A 15,191-nucleotide genomic window follows, 5' to 3' on the forward strand; every position below is an offset into this window, starting at 1 on the left:
CATTTGATTTCAGCGCTGATTTTAGACCGGACGTACGTTTGCCTGAGACTGCCTTAATTTTTCGGGCGGATTTCTTTTTCTATGGGGAAATTCTTGCGGAATACTGGAGAGGTCATCTCTCAGGGGGAATAAAAAATTAGTGGAACACTAATTTGGAGGCATTTCGGATAGAAAGAACGAAGAAATTGCACTTCGTGCCCACTGATTCGTAATAATCGATGCATTTTATAAGTAGGGGGAGATAATTAGCATGGGACCATCGCCGCAAGGGGAAGGATAGGAGGGAGCACAAGAAATCTCGAGCGGCTCCCGGTGCCGAACGCGTGTCAAGAGACAGGTGAAATGAAATTTCGGCGCTTCCCCTGAACCCCGATCCCATTCAGGGGCTCCGGTTACATCGTCGAACGGGCACATCTTTGAACGATTCCCCAACCCGATCTACTTCCCGAGTCCGCGCGGGCGCCTTCAGGTTGGGTGCGCTGTTTTCGGCGCACCCTCGGCCGTTTCTCCTTCCGCTCACACCTCCCGCCGCCAACTCCTCTTCCCGGCACATCGGGGAGAAGGTGGAGAGGAGAAGAGGACGGAAGAGCGGCGCCGGCGCCAAAGCGTTCGCCACGTCCTCAGGAGAACACCCGCAGGTGACGAGATGATGAGGGGGGGGGTGGTTGGAAGATCGACTCCAGGTTTAGTTCACTCGAATTCACCCACCCGTTGGAAGATGACGCGAAATGTGGCGCGCGACTCCTACAGGATCTAACGAAAATACCAGTTATTATTACTAAAAGAAGCCAAGTATTTGACCACTGAGCGAGCACGCCTTTATCTTTCGCGGTGCTCAGGAAACGAAAACGCATAAATTAAACTCGATACGCGGTCAGTAACCAGGAATGATTTTAAATGCGGCCTTGAAATTATGCAAGGGCCCTCCGTTTAGACTCGTAATTACCGTTAATAAGCATCAAAGTTTGATGGAACCATGGGCCTGTGGTTTTCAGGGTAATTTGAGGGGAGTGAATATTTGTGTATTTGTTGGGAAGCGCTGAGGTAATTTGATTCATTCTGGTTAGGCTAGTTTTTGGAGGAACGATAGCTTCCCTTCAAATTTAAGTGCCCTAGGGGAACCAGGCTGACAATCAATCGTCAGATGGAGAGCGGGTCTGTTCAAAGATCAAGCAACCACAAGGAGTAAGTTATTCGAGCCTGAAGTGTCGTGGAGAGAGAGACTCGCTTTGAAAGACAGGAAAGGGATTTCGCGCGGGTAAACAGTGTTCTAACCAATTCAAGTAAAGTTGATAAGTTTAACTGACTGATACTAAAACCGCCTTCAAATTTGGGCTTCAGAGCTCCTCCTATCCGATGTGATATTTTTTTTTTAACGAATAACACAAAAACACCTTGCAACGGATTTTCAGTAACATTTTCCAGTTCTCATACAAAGGATCCGGCCAGACGATAAAGACATTGTGAAACAGATCAGAAAATATAGCTCGTCATAGAAATTCATGTTTCAGGCGGCTCTATCGTTATATTATCCGCTATTTCACCCCAATGCTTGATAGCGGAATATTCTTTTCTGGTTGCTAGATTTCAGTTCCCGGAGAGGACTTTTTCTGGTTGGTGTCACTCCACTTAGTTGCACATCCACTCCACTTATTGTTATGCATTTTGAATCATTATGCCTATTTTTATCACATAGGGTGAAGAATTTCCTGGCTTTTTTTATCCCTTATAACACTATCCATTAAGTTAAAGAAGGATTACTTTGCCAAGGGTTCCCGAAAACAAAGAATGCTTTTGCAGGCCATTTCCTTGCGAGGTTTTATTTATACGGATAATCTTTAGGAGTTTCTTTCGTTTAATTCTCATATCCATATTATCTATTTATAATGATTACATTTTTTTTGTTTCACTGAAATACAGTATTGAAATAGGTAATGTTGAGCACTTTGAGTCCAAGAAATTTGCCTTCATACTGTTTCTTACGAAGCTTTATGAAAGAACACTCAATTTAGACTACCACTCAGATTAACCTATCGTTGACTATGTTTTCAATATCTTTGTCTATTTAAAAGTAAACGCGTTTGGCTTATGAGGTATCATAACTGATTTTTACCATTGCGGAGCGTAGTAAACGGGGCTAAACGCTACTCGTATATAGTATGAACGCGTACGAAATAATGGGGAAATTTTCATGCAGATTCTTGCCCTTTACCGGCTGAAGGGAAAACAAAAAAGGTACACATTTATCAAGCAAGATCTCATCTCATTTATGATAGAAGGAAATCGTTACGATGTGCCTTTGGTTTCTGTTGTAATGAACAATAAACGTTGCCGTATTGTATTGCGGTCGCCCAAGTAACAAAGAATATCTTTCGTTTTCCCTAATATCAGATTATGCCACTCGCGTGTTAAATGATGCCATCCTAGATCGTACCATACTGATCAACCACACACCAACACGAAGCAAGTAATAGGGAAATTTTAAAATTCAAAATTCAGAGATCACATGGCACATGCTGTTTCTTATTCCAAATAAAAACAAAAAACATAATATATAAAAATGAAGGAAAAGGAGAAGAATTTACATGGGGGCACCATGAATTAATAGAGGTCTTCTTTTCGCCTGGAACGCCTCAAAAATGTTTTCACTTGAATATATTAACCGAAAATATAGGAATACAATAAAAGTAAACCTTCTTATGGGACGCCATCACGGAGAGTGCTTACACTTCCGTAGAGTGGGGTCTCTCCAGAGCATTTAAGAGGTGCTGCTGTTTTGATGCTCCGTTCCACACACATGCCCCTCATCTTACGCAAATTTAAACGGGGCCCGGATGAAACTATTTAGCCGCCTATTTAGTGCTCAGGGCGCAGGTGTTAGCTCGGGAGCAACGGAGGTCTCAAATTCACCGTAAAATATTTTACATGGTGGCAAGCTCTAGAGCCCGCAGGCCATGCATAATATTATTTTTCTCTTCCTGAAGGATTTCGTGCATTTCGTCCCTCATTCACGATGTTTCCATTTAAATGTGTGTCCGTCTCTTGGCAGGTACACTGGCAGAAGACACCATTGGAACGCTTTAATCAGTAACTGAGCCATAGTACCCCATGAGTTCAAGGCATGAGTATGTATGTGTGTATATATATATATATATAAATATATATATATATATATATATATATATATATATATATATATATATATACTCATTTATATAGAAACAGATATAAGGAAAAGGGATTATGTGGGAAGGGACATTATGTTCTTATCCCTTTTCCTTATATCTGTTTCTATATAAATGAGTATTTATTCGCCCCGTTTGGCGGGATTTTGTGTTTGAATGTATGTATATATATATTATAGTTTGAATTTTAAATAGATCATACATTTGCTTTCACTCATGGATTCCTTTCAGGCAGATAAGTAAACATCATTCAGGTTTATTTTCCAGCCCGGCGTTCTAACGGGTACCGTAGTGGAGACATTTTTTGGTGAAGAGCATTTTGGTGATGATATAGGAACAGATGCACATTAACGCCGCGCTACATATTTGAATAAGTTTTCCGTTGGGAATTTCTGATGCATTAATCCGTCAAAAACGTAAGAATTTGTTCACTCCGTCTTCTAATGCCCTAGCAGACAGCATGGATTTTATTTTGGTATTTTTCCTCTATATCAGATTTGCCGCGATACTTCAATCATTAGTTGTGCAGCCATGCCTTCAGTTTGCAAAAAAATTGGCGTAACATTCGATGATTTTCAAATAGTCAGAAATACCGATTAAATCAGGAACGTTTGGTGATAAAATTGTAAATATGCCGTGGTCACCATTTGAAGTTTTCTATCGGCAACGGTATGGAATTAATGGTTTTTAGCAACGACGTTTTTAGTATTTTTTCATCCATTCTTTTCTGTTTGTATAACTTCTTTAAGGGAAATTTCAGGAACCTCATCAGTGAAAGACAAGTGACTTAACTGTGGGACTGCCAAAGGGTCAAACTCCACTGTAAATGTGCTTTCTCTAAGAGAATTTGTTATCTTGCAAGATTACATATGACTAGAGGAGTAAACTATTTTGAAATTATCATTTCATGGCTCTGAAAGGTAAAAGCAACAAACGTTGTCTCGAACGAAATAAGGAACATTTACCTGCAGTTAGTGAAATCCATAATTGCATGAAATTTACACGCATGGAAATGTATTCCGGTTACAATATCACCTGATAATAAATTAAAAACAAAACCTAGAAAGCCAAAAACTGCATTTCTCTCCAACCAACGGAAAGAAAAGAACCGTTTACAACGATACCATGATGATCGGGGAGATATTTGCGCAGCACGACCCTCGGATATATACTGCCTCATTAAAATGTCCCTCAGTTCAGTTGGTAGTGAGTGCGCTCAGCTGATTCATGGTAGGTAAATGACATTCTCTCTGTGGTAAGATATTTTTATCTTACGCGTATTGAATGTGGATTGTATTTATAACTGGAGTAAATATTGAGATAATGTAGTAGATGTAGTGGGACGCTGAAGACCATAATAGAAGGGAGAATGAAGGTTAGAGGAAGGAAAAGGATAGGTTTCTCAGAGGGCTTGAATAGAAACGGAATGTACGAAAACAAAGACTAAGGAGCAAAAGAGAGGAAGTTCACGCGATACGCAGTGCATTACAGTTTTCGGGGTCCTTCATAAAGCTGCCTTCATTGAATAGATTTTGCTTGATGATGCCAAAGAATAATGAATGCAGGAATGTTCTCTCAGTTTTATAAAGTCGCTGTTACCGAACGACGGGGGGTACCCGGGTTCCATTCGCCGGATTGTAATATTTTCCAGAAGGAAGACGAGGCCCGCATGGTTTAAGGGCACACGACCGTAGCTCGACGGAGCGAGAACAAAGAAATCCGGCGGGGCCACGCGACGTCCGCCCACGCCTCGCTCAGCCGTCGCCGCCCGCCCGTCCTTCCCAACGCGGGAGCGTGCTCCTTGCCCGCGGCCCCTCCGGAGAGAGAGCCTAATCGCCCCCGTGTCGGAGTCGCGACACCCCCCTCCCCTTTTAAAAATCCCCATCCCCCCAGCGCTGTTGTCACTTGTCGCACGGTGATCTCACGACGACTCGGGGCGGGCGCAATTGTCCGTCGCGCCCGAAAATATAAAATAAGCCCCCCCCCATTTCTCCTTCCCTCCCCCCCCCCTCTTGTGTCTCTTCACGAGGAGGATCAAAAGTCACTTAGGAGTGATGCGCCCGATCGGTTGGACCGGTTCCGTGACGCAACCGGTCGAAACTATTATTATTCCTCTCCCCCACCACTCCCTAACCCCCCTCCCCCCTCATTCTTTCGATCAGGAAATATTGCACATTCGGTCGTGCAGCCATTACCATTATTCAACCTGGGGCGCATTGCATCGAAAATCGACAGGCGGCATTTGAGCGGCGGCGGTGGCGGGAGAGGGTGCGGCGGCGTGGCGGTATGTGGTGTGAGGGGGTCGCGGAAACGGAAGCAGATGAACCTCCTCTTCTCACCCCCCCCCTTCCTCCCTCAAACAACCCTCTCCTTCCCTTAACACCCCCCCTTCGCCTCTCCACCATCAACGTGCAGGTGAAATAAACTGCGATAATAAAGTCCTCCCCCGGCCCCCAGATCCCATTATTGACGACCGGGAACCACAATTAATCGACACTGCGTCTCGCACGCGTCCATATTCTTGAGCAATACGACCGGTTTGGCGGGCACACGCGGTAAGAAAACCCAATATCCACCGCCTCGGTCGTTCGAAGGATAAAAAAATAAAATATACCAAGGATTAGGAAAGCGCCGGGGAAGGAGGGCCCTGGTTCCCGCCTGCCGGCACTATGGGGGTAAACAAATTAGAGCGTCCACAAAATTTCGTATTGCTAACGATGGGAGCACAAATATATATATAGTTTTGGGGTTTTCACGAGGCGGTTGGGAATATATTTCCTTGATATCACGACTTCTGATAGGGGTGGTACGAAAATTTTCGGCTAAGCGCATAAATTTCGTGCTGCCTCTCCAACCACCCCCCGCACCCACATTAACAGGTCGCATTTAAGTAGTGGAGTGTGGGTAGATAGGTGCCTGAGAGTAAATTAGTGCAGGAGAGCATTCAGTTACGTACCTATACCTTTGAGATGACCTTGTTACCGGCCGGCTGTGTCGGAAGTCAGTCTTTTAGGGAGCAATTTACGGCTGAAGAAATTCATCAAATATAATCATGCTCCTACTCTCGGTGAGACTTAAAGCACTTTACAGAGCCAGGAAAAGTTATTTCATCAATCAAACCCGGAACAAGTTTATTTTCATTGGGATGAAGGTGACGGTTTGCAATAGGAAGACATTTAGTATGGGTCAGACGGAGGTGCGGATGTGAGGTTAAATTTTTTTTAGATCAAACTGCTCTTCGATGACTTAGGTGCAAGAACTTAAAAATAGGATGTTGTGCTAATAGGGAAAAAAAGCAAAGAATTAATTTCAAATTACTAGGAGAATCGACAAAAACAGACGTCAAAAATGTCATTAGTGTCGTGAAACCGGTTGACAATCTATCACCCTTAGATCCGGCATAGAATGGTAAACTAAGCGCAAATTAGTTGGATACTCTTAGGGTGTTTTGGAGCAGAAGAGATAGAGTGTATCACTTAACTCTCCAAGATTACTGCATAAATCATTCGCGACAGAACCAGAACCATTCATTGATTTTGGCATCTTTAAAATGGTATAATGGACTTAACAAAGAAGAATTTTTTATTTCCTTTGCTTTAATTTTACTACCGTAGCTATTAGTGTTAATTTATAGAAGATTTAAAAACCGTTTTGGCGAGAATGAGCATGGAAAGCGATTTTTTATTTAAAAAATTATTAACTGAAGTTTCATGATTGCCTATGGTTTTCGCAGAATTATTTCGAAAATACACATTTATCAGATGAAATAAACGAAGCTGATGCGTTATATGACAATATACCCTGGCTAATATCCATCAAAATTTACAAATTCAAATTCGTAAGTAAAAAAATCTGTACTACGTGTTTCATAGTGGTTTCTTATCTCCTTTCAATGGCTATCTTTGATGCAGTCCAGTATTCAGGTTCTTATGGGCACCGCGTTGATCCACGGTGCCTATAAGAATATGAACTGAGTTTTTACACTATGCTGATGTAAGCTCATATGTCATACCATTGCATATTCCATGGTATAATCTCTTCATCATTACCGTTTCAAAAGAGCGTTAATCCAATGTAGAAACGTTAAAATATGCATGTTTGATATTCAGAAGGGTAAAGTATAAAACAAACTTTTACTTCGCTTGACGCATTCAATGATAAGCGCTTTAGAAAACAGAATATACTTATGTTACTGGGGAATATTCATTGGGAAATCTTGTGAAGTTAACTTTTCCAATTGAATAAGTGACGTGAAACGAGGATATATATGACGATGATCGTCTCACTTATAGTCTTTTAGACTCAATTGTAAAAAGCAAATTAAATCCAACTGTTAGATTATTGTGTTACCATGTTGTGCAAGACATTTTTTTCTTCCGAGAACTCCTTTCTCTTCTTTAACCAGTTTTTTTTTTAAACGCTCCGCGGACGTGTCTTAAGAACGAACGCTTCCTTTACTCTCTGACATTGAGCGTCGATTGCGACGAGGAAGACATCAATAAAATCTCACGAGGGGCTCTTCAGCAATGAATTCCCATACACTCCAAGCACGTGAAATGATGTGCGTCAAGTCTAGTGGGCGCCCACGGTTTTTCCACAGCTGTTGTCGAGGAAAATGAAAGGTTATCTCCCAATCGCGAGTTTGCTCAAACAATATTTGGCAAATAAAGGTGCAAACGGCTTGGTTATCTTTCCCTCCCACTTCCCACCCGCCACTTTTCCGTCCCACCCACTGCGTACACACAGCCACGGGCACATGAACTCAGACGTCCACACAAACAACCTTCCTGCCTCCTGCGAACCCCCATCTCACTCGCCACGCCACCTCGAAAAAACTTATCTCTGGAGCTTCTTCCACTGTCAGTTTCCGTAGTTAGGCTGCTCCTGCGTTGTTTAAGGGTCAACAGTCACATCCTGCGACGGTTCTTAATAAAGTTCTTGGATTTTCATTCTTACCCTATGATCGATGGAAGCAGTTAACATCGTTTTCCTGGGTATTAAGGAAAATGATTACGTAGTGTTTCCTATTATTAGACTTTTCGCTCGCTCCTCCCCTTCCTCCGTCTTCCCGTTAAGAGGTTAAAACACGAAGACTGACGTAAAGTAGAATTCAATATGCGGCAGTGATAAATTCGTCGTCGAATGGAACACGTCTGGAAGGCGCGCGTCACGGACGTTAAGAAACTTAGACCGTTTTAGTTCTGTTTTCCTTTACGTCCTTCACCCTCCGAAAATGAATCTAGCGTGTTTGTGTGGAAATGCCGATCTCAGGATCAGCAATCTTTGTTAATAGAGCAATCATTTGAAGTTGCACGTTGTCACGTGGAATTTGACTTCATTAATGACAGTAATCAAAAGAAAAAGATCTCCTAGATACGGTTACCTGATGTCCGACGATTTTTTGGTTAGGGCTCAATTGCTAAACGGTTGTTTTGTATAAATCATTCTTAAATGTTTGTAAATAATTTGTTTCAATAATAAAATCCTCTAAAGTATTAAATTCCATATAGTTCTTCAACTTTACCGTTCCATTAATCATTCCACGTAAAATTAGAATCTTTTATACATTGCATGTAACAATTTACCCTACGGCATTGAATTTAATTGCTTTAAATGCGCTATTGAGATTACTTACAGTTGAGTACTTTTAAATTCTCTGAAAGCTGATATCATTTCCCTCTGTTGATCCAATTCAAGGATAACCATCACTCCATCATTAAGAACCAATTGTCAGCTTTAACGACTCTTCGAATCTGGCAGTGGAAAATTCAGCTTGTTTTTATCTTAGCATAAATATAAATATACTATTCCATGTCAAGTTTTACACATTGTATTGCTTTAAATTTGGTTTTAATGAATATTAGAGTTGAGTAATGATAATTGTTGGCGTAGATGGAAAATCTCCATTGAAAATTATGCCATAAGCATTTAATTCGACCCGATTTATACTTGTAATAGCCCATTGGAAAGCATGGCTAAAAGAACATTTAAATATTGAAAATAAGGTGTGGTGGCTTGAGAGTTATTGCGATTCCTCTAAACAAAATGTGCGGTGCAAATAAGAGCTGCTATTGAATTATACGTTACTTTGAGCATCATATGATTTAATTGTTCAAGTCCCACCGGCTAATTATGCTGCATGGCTAAGACGCAATGAAAAATATTTTTGAAATGACATTTATATGTGTTTAAGAGATTTTTCAATGAAAAAACTTGCCTTCATTTGAAGCATTATGGGAGACGATGACATCATATATGTTCTAGATCCTAATACCTCTTTTTTTCCTAATCAAAATAGCGCGCATTTTCCCTCATTTCGATTTTTTATTCAGTGAGAAAGTTTCGATCATACGTATCTAGGATACAGTAAGTGTAAATATTGTCGATTATGATTGGTGTGTTCTCCGTGGGCAAAATGAATATTTCAACTTTTCATTTGTTTCACCTTCTTCCCAAGAAATTGATGAAATTATTTTCATACCTTTATAATTGGACTTAATCAATGAACCAATGTTGAAGATTCAATCCCTTACTTTCACGTGGACACTCGCAAAGCAGGGATATTTGTGAATGACAGGGTCCTGAATTCTTGTAAAGTCACTTGACCGTTGAAATTTCTGTATATTTGGCCACCTCTGCTGTAAATCTGAATTTTGAATCACACTAAATTACTTACATGTGGGGTAATTATAGCTCTGAGGAAAAATTTCATCCAGGAAATTTTATCACGACCACGGTTAAAGTTTTTTGAATACCTGTCATACAAAACAAAACTATAAATTGGTGGACGCACGAATTAATACGGAGAGTGTAATCCCAAAGACTAAGCTAGAGCGTTGACACTCGGGCGTTGACACCGTAAACCCATCATTTAATTTAAAAAAATATTATTATACGTAGGCGACTCAGCCATCTTAACATCTATTAAGTAAACACTAATAATGTCAGATCGCATGCATCCAATTGATGGAACACTAATTGTTTTCTAGTAAAATAAGAACTTTTTGACTGAGAATTATTTCTTATTATAGAGCACCTACCTATCTGCCATGCTCGTAATTGGTGGAAGGTTAATTAAACGCAGTAAACTAAATTCCACACAAGCACACGCTTACATAAACCTTAGTCTTCGAAAGTGTTAGGGAGAATACCTATTTGATTAGAACTGAATAACGAAAATTACGCTCGTATCACATACATAATTGTATATACCATTGCTACAGGAGGCAACCACATTATTAACATCATGGTATAATTGCTATTTCTCTGGGTACCTCATTTCCGTGAATTTTTCGTCAAATATTACTTCATTAATATATTTGAATTTATGAATATATGAACGCTTGCGTTGGAATCCAATCACATTCCGAGAATGGTTAGCCAATTAAAAATCGGCGGATGACAATTCTTTTAATGAGGAGCTCCTACCATCGACGGTTAGCTAGATATTTAAATCAATCAATAAAATTCATTAAAATATAACGACTCTTATTGCAGAAGGCAGGAGTAGGATGGAGGGATAGGCGAATTACAGGAAACCCATGTATAACTTAGTCGTGTCAAGTAATGAGATGGAAGGATAGTCAGTGACCAGCAGGTAAGGCGAAGTTTCCCCGGGGTTTTTAAAGTTCGCAAGGATAAGGTAGTACGGAAAAGGGAGTATTGAAAGAGTTGGAGGTGAAAATGAATGTCTGAAAGGAGATAAGCCAGTTTTGCATATGAACAAAGTTTAGCTAACCTTGTGTCTGCCGCCAATGCTAAGAGCATTCCAGAATACTGGTAAGTGGTTGGAAGTATGACCTGACAATAAGTCGTGACAAAACGGGTGTAGGCAATGAGATTTAAAAAAAATAGGAAGGCTAAGTTAAGTACCCAAGTAGGATGGGATGAATTAAAGCAGGCGGACCACTTCACGTATTTTGGGATGCGTTTTTACCAAAACGTGGGTAATGATGTGGATGTTTGAAGAAGAACTGCGTCAGTGAGGGATGTATTTTACCAGACGATAGAGTGTAACAGATGTGCACCTTAGGCAACATCATGAAGAAAAGTTTTTTTTTGAACTTTGATGAGGTACCTAGGTGTGCATGATTCAGGAAGTTGATCGATAAGGAGAGAAATTTTAAATTGGTGGATTTTGAGATGCGGGTGTGGAGACAAATGCCAAACACAAAATGGACGGATCAATCAAAAGAAATCAGGGTAAGTGGATGCTATACACATTGAAGACGTTATTTGATATATTAATTGTAATTTGAGGTGGTACGATATTTAGTCACTGCTTTAATGTGAAGCTACCTTGGAACTGTTATCAGCTCTTAGCTTGCAAGAGAAGAGCGGCATTGAAATTTTGTAGCAGCTCCTTTTAAAATCCTACCTTTGATCAGTAAATTATTGTTTATGGTGGTGCCACTAAGAAGGACAAATTTGAAGAGTGCGATCTCAGAAATGAGACTGCGCGCAATATTTCAGAAAGTGGTCTTGGTCTTAAATTTGCAGTGGAGTTTGGTTTCGCCATGCGAGAAAAATTGCCTTAAAAATATTGACTTTGCAGTATAATTGTGCATAACCAATAGATACTACATCCATGAAAATGTAAACTTCCTAAATTTGTATCAATACATTAGTAAAAGGATCGTCCAATATGACGTGCTTACATGATCTTGCATTCCCCTAATTGCATTATTTTTCTATTCAATTATTCCATGCAACTAGATTTTCGCTACTTGAATGTATGATTTAGGTCTCTGCACACAAAATATACCTATGGTTATAAAAATGACTAAACTATGATAAAAAATGGCTAAACTAAAAATGATGAAAACTGTTGAAATGATCTCTTTTTTCATGTGATTCTGGCTTTTAGTTCAGATGACTGGAGCAGTTGGCATAATTGAGTGACTAAATTAAATTACAGTGATTTCTATCTGGCAATTTGAATAGTTACGTTTAACTTATTTGTCAACAGATCGGCGAAAAATATCATTTTGAGGACTCACCATATGTAGACTTAACATTTTGAAACAGGAGAGAGAAGAAACGAATGTAGTATCTGTTTTTGAAACTTATAATACACCAAAATGTAATTACATACATTAAATAGAACGGTGATAAGAGACTATACGTAAAATTTTTGACTCTATAACATATAAAATTTCTGTACTAAGGTTACAGATTGCTGATGATAAATAATTAGTATTAGGCAAAACAGTGTCGCGAATCACACGCTTACAGACAATTTAACAAGTTTTGATTGGACGCTGACCCCTATATGAACTACCATCTAACCATGTTAGTAGAACATACTCAGAAAAAATTATGGATACTCTCCGATGATTGTGGATCCACTTAATATTCTGTTTTAGGTGAATTAAATCACTGTAATGCACGAATTAAATCTACCCATTACTTGCCACATAACTTGCAGGAAAATGAAGCCATACATGAAAGAAAAGTTTGCATTCAGGTAGGCAAAAGTCATTGTCGATCGACCGAGAAGAGTGCGAATATTCGAGGACTATTTTCTGGATCATTCGATCCAGATCATCCAATTGATCATCAATTTTTGAGTAGCTTAAATGATAATGGCCATGGCAATGATTTTACTTTGGCTTTCTACTGATTGCATTGGCTATACTGATTTGCATAAATCTGCTTTTGAAATACGATCACTTCTATTTTCCATTCAAGATATGAAGCGCAAATCTGGTATCTGCAAATGTGCGATAAGAATAAATATTCGATTCTTTCCTGAACAATTTCAGATGGAGTTCCAAATAAAGCAGTTTTAGAGCAAGCACCATTAGATTTTAATTTTATGATCGTTTACCTTATATTAACGCATAATATTAAAAAGTTTGAACGTTAGACTATAATTTAATTGGAAAATCAGGTTTGAAATATTTTCGCTTTTATTAAAAACAAACGTTGGAATGGCTATCATCTTGCTAATCGTACCTGAATGGGAATGGCTCGAATCATAATTAACGTAGAAGGCATTTTCTTTCAATTATTATTGCGAATGAATAATCTAATGTGTATCCTGAAAGTCTGGTGGAATATTTTTTGTATGTGCTGTTTTACCCTTCTGAGTCGAGATTTTAAAATATCATAATATTCATATTGGTAGTATGGGTTCGTAGTTTCAATATACAAATAAATATTCAATTGGCAAATTTGGGGCTGAAATAATCAAAGATACTATTTCCACTGCCTTTTTAAGTCAAATGAATAAACAAGGATGTTATATTTTCGGGAAAAGTTGCCTGATACTTAATGCTCGTGGATCCTTTAATAAATACTTAGAAAATCCAAGAGATGGAGCTTGTAATATCGGAAAAGGTTTGATTTCAGTAAGACTCACCTCTCACTAGACTCTGCTTAAGTTTCAGCAACATGCATCATGTTGTTTCATTTTCATGGTCGATTGAAATAACAACATTTATTTATTTAGAAAAATGAAAGAAATGATTCCGTGCGGTATTTACACACTTCTATGTGAAAGGCTTATCATCGGAAGAGATCACAGATCAAAGCCGAGTTGAATGAAGTTCATCATGGCACATCCGCTCCTGTGTTTGCGACAGTTTGCAATTGGGTAATGAGTTTAAACCTGGCCGTACATCGCAAATGATGAACATCGTACCGGACGTCCAGTGGAAGTGACTTCTTCCGAAATGATTGACAAAATCCACGGTATCGGTTTGAGTGATCGACGAATCAGAGATCGCGAAATAGTTGAGGTCACAGGCATATCACACATGGTACAGTGCTTTCAATTTTGAACGACAACTTGGGTGTGAAAAACATCTCGGTAAGATGAATGCTGCTTGGGTTTGCTCTCAGCAGAAACTAAACGCAATCATGTAGTCGATTCGGAGGGTGGTTTGGTGCTATTTCCGTCGCAATCCTGGCAAGGCTCTGCATCTATACATAAATGTGGATGAAACATGGACACGCACACACTAGTACTCTCAAGGCACAAAGGAACAGTCGAAAGGGCAGGTTTCCCGAAGAAATCCGGCTCGATGAAGGCGAAGACGGTGAAATCGGCCGACAAAGTATTGGCCATGTTTTTTGGGATGCACGCGGAATAATCTAATTCGATTACTTGCATAAAGGAAAAACGATTAATGGGGCGCATTACATGTGTGCCTCGTTATTGCACCAGTTGAACGAAGATATTAACAAAAACGTCATCGTATTACAAAGGAAAAAAAAATTCCATCAAGGCGATGCCGGGGTGCACACCTGAGCAGTTTCGATTCCAAAAAATTTGGAATTAAAGTTCAAATCATAGTAAAATCCATCGGATTTACTATATTTGGCCCTCCAGTGAATTTTTTCATTCTAAAACTTGAAATAATGGCTCGGCAGAAAGCAATTTACGTCAAAACCAGGAGGTTATCGCCAACGGCGTTGCCCATTTTGAGGACCTTCCGGAATCCAAGTTTTTGGACAACTTAAAAAGCGGGAGAAATGCCGGGAAAAAGCATATCGAGCTAAAAGGATATTATGTTGAAATACATAAAAAAATCTACCAAGAATAATGTTTTTCTAATTTTTCCTAAGGGCTTATTGAATGATCCACGTAAGGTCATTAATGTAAACTCTAATGAATACGCTTATAAACCGGTCTTGTACATAGTCGTAGAAAAACTCGATCGGTAGGAATGTGCTCTAAACAAGACATCGAGATACTAAATAAATTCCCATGAGAAAGAGCAGTCTGCAATTGAGCGATTAAGGAAAGTCAGAGAATTATAGCTCGTAATAGCAAGACTATGGATCCAGAAGTTTAAATATTCGCGCAGCAAAGGTAGAGACAAAAAGATGCAAAAGAGGGATAACGATTTAATAGGGAAAAATCAGAATGTTTGGAGAGATATGGGGACTCGTGCTCCCAGAATAGTAACTAGAACATTATTACAAAGACATGTAGAATGCGACCAGGTAGTGTCCGTTTTGCTAAGTGGATTTTGCGAGAGAATTCGAAAGAGGGCGGTG

Source organism: Hetaerina americana, unplaced genomic scaffold (assembly GCF_022747635.1).
Source record: "Hetaerina americana unplaced genomic scaffold, ioHetAmer1.1.p SCAF_3, whole genome shotgun sequence".
Taxonomy (NCBI): Eukaryota; Metazoa; Arthropoda; class Insecta; order Odonata; family Calopterygidae; genus Hetaerina; species Hetaerina americana.